This window comes from Olea europaea, unplaced genomic scaffold, assembly GCF_002742605.1.
Source record: "Olea europaea var. sylvestris unplaced genomic scaffold, O_europaea_v1 scaffold3501, whole genome shotgun sequence".
NCBI lineage: Eukaryota > Viridiplantae > Streptophyta > Magnoliopsida > Lamiales > Oleaceae > Olea > Olea europaea.
This window is the reverse complement of record NW_019254129.1, coordinates 52,021-55,187: the sequence shown is the minus strand read 5'-3', so window position 1 is coordinate 55,187 and position 3,167 is coordinate 52,021.

The following is a 3,167-nucleotide window of genomic DNA, read 5'->3' as shown; positions in this document are numbered from 1 at the left end:
TATATAAAATTTTGTTTGGGCCAAAAATATGGAATTGGATCAAGACTCTTGCCGCATTCTTTTCTTTCTAGCAGTTGGACATAAGACACGGGCTGGAAGCTGGACTAGACACGAGCTGGCAACTGAAATGAAATGGGCTCAACCAATGTATATGGGAAAATTTCAAAAGTAAGAAGATAAGTATGGTCTATTTCAAAATTAAGAATACATGTTTGAACTTTCAAAAATCAGATATTTAATAAATTTATTTATGATTTAATTAATTAATTATATAGTTTATTAATTAAATATATTAAAGTCACATATTTACACAATTCGATCACAAATTCGCAATTTAATTAATCACATAATATTTTTTGATGACAAATCATAATTTTTAAATATCACCAATTATTTTACGGTCACGGTTTGTTCTTCGCTCACAAATCAAAATTAATACGTCACAAGATATGTATTGGTCACATATCATAAATGCAACTAGGTGATCGATGAACCATGTAATTATTATTAAACTTGCTGTTTCATGATTTTTAATTATTAGTTCGATGGGATATTTGAATGGATTATATTGCTTTATTTATTTCCACTATTAATGTGCACTTAATTTGTGTGAATTTGGTGGTTTAATTCTGAATTTGAGAAAATTGGATTAAACTCGACATATATAATTCATTATAGGGTCCGATAGGGGATAGAAATATACCCCTATACCCTATGTAAATCTTTAATTGCTCACAAAAAGATTACATGTGTTCTTGTATAATTGCATCCGTCATAGAGATATAGGCTGATGATTTATGAGAATAGGTTCAATACATCTCGAGAGAGAGTATTGAATAGATTTAGGAGCATTGATTTGTCAAATTCTTATTAGATTATCAAAATTGTGAAATTAGGGTTTAATTAGTAATTATTTGGGGATTCGTGATCCTAGTGCATTTGTTTTACATAGATTTTCATAAATTGACAACACATTTCATTTATTTTCATAACATTTCGTAATTGAGTCATTCGTTAAGTTGATTTGAAATTAGGGTTTTTCAATTTGGGGATTTCTCCCAAAATTAGGATTTGATTTGAAATTAGGGTTTTTCAATTTGGGGATTTTAGGGCTTTTGATTCTAAAATACATCTTAATTCAATTAGTTTCGATTAAGGCTAAAATAAATAAAATTGAACTACTCTTTCTCTATGGGACGATACTTGGACTTCTAAAGTCCACTTTATTACTTGTCACGACCCATACACTTGCGGTAATTTAAATCGAAAGAAATATTTCGTGAATAAGTTTTTGGCGCCGTTGCCGGGGATTGAGTTTAGTTTAATTTTATTTCTTGAGGCACTAATTCGAACTCAGTTTTTTATTTATTTTACTAGCATAATTTTGTTTTTATTTTTATTTTAGTTTATTATCCTCTATTTGTGTTTTAGTTAATTAAATTGTTTGAATCTCAGTGCTCGTACTGGTTTTAATTCTCAGATTTGCATGTCACGATTGCCTGGAGGAGAATTGATTCCAGCTGATCCTGAAATTGAGCGTACCTTTCATCGACGACAAAGAGATCACCGCGAAGTACAAGTACAAATGGCCAACGAATTAAACAATCCCATGATTCATGTTAACGAAGGAGAGGTAATGGACGAGGGGAATGAGATTCTGGGGGATTTCTCGACTCAAGTGATTCAAAGCCAGTCCAGCATAGTGTATCCATCGTTTGGGCAATCTAATTTTCAGTTGAAGACCAATGTGATATAGCTGTTTCAAAATGGACACCAATTCTATGGCAAGGCTGAGGAGAACCCACACACACACGTATCTCGATTTCTGGATATGTGTCAACATTTCAGATATCGAGAGATTTCGGATGACGCTATTAGGTTGAGGCTTTTTCCACATACGTTACGAGACAGAGCACTTGAATGGTTGGAGTCACTCCCAATTGCAAGTATCACTACATGGAATGAGCTGGCACACAAGTTTTGCACAAAGTTCTTCTCCCCAGCCAAGATAGCAAAGCTAAGACATGATATATCAGTATTCAATCAAGGAGAGACTGAATCATTTGATGAAGCCTGGAACAGATTTAAAAACATGCTCCGAAAATGCCCTCAGCATGGGTTCGATAAAAAGAGCCAGATTCGATTCTTCTACACAGGATTACTTCCATATGATAAGAGCATGGTAGATTCAGCATCAGATGGCTCAATATCCACAAGAATAGTTGATGGAGCTTGGAATTATTTGAGCGAATGGTTACCACATCAGCCATGTGGTCTTCTGAGAGAGCGACTCCAAAGAAAACTCCAGGTGTCTACGAGGTGGACGCTTATTTAGCAATCTCTGCAAAAATTGATTCTCTGTATCACAAGGTGGAAAGCATATCACAAGCATCACAAGCTAAGAAGAGCAATTGTGAGGAATGTGGAGCCGAGCACAAAACATCATATTGCCCTATACTCATGCAAGGAATTGAGCAAGTAGATTACACACAGTGGGGACAACGCCAGCAGCATAATCAATATGGCGAGACTTTCAATCCCAGCTGGAAGAAACATCCCAACTTTTCTTGGAGCAACCAGAATCAGAATAAGCCACAGGGGCAATTTCAACAACAGGAGAAGAGGCCTCAATTGGAAGATATGATAGGAAAATTCATGGAGAAGGCAGAAGCTACACTTCAAAATCAAAATGTAGCCATCAAAAATTTGGAAACTCAGATGGGACAGCTAGCCATCGCATTGACTGGTAGAACACCAGGTAACCTACCAAGTAATACAGAAATCAATCCTAAAGAGCAAGCAAAGGCCATTACAACTCGAAGTGGAGTGCAATTACCTAAAATCATGTCAAGAGACCGGGGGTGATTGGAGAAAAATCTTCTTCCGCTGAAGAAGAGACTGTTGTAAAGGAATCAAGTTCAAAGGAAAATTCAGAAGAATCACAAGATAAGGCCAAAGTCACAGTCGACACCTACAAACCTCCAATTCCTTTTCCACAGCGCTTGAAGAAGCAAAAAGTGGAGCAACAATACAAAAAATTCCTAGAAGTCTTCAAAAAGCTCCATATCAACATCCCACTAGCAGATGCACTATTCTAGATGCCTAGCTATGCGAAGTTTCTAAAGGATATCATATCAAATAAACGCAAGTTGGAAGATCATGAGACA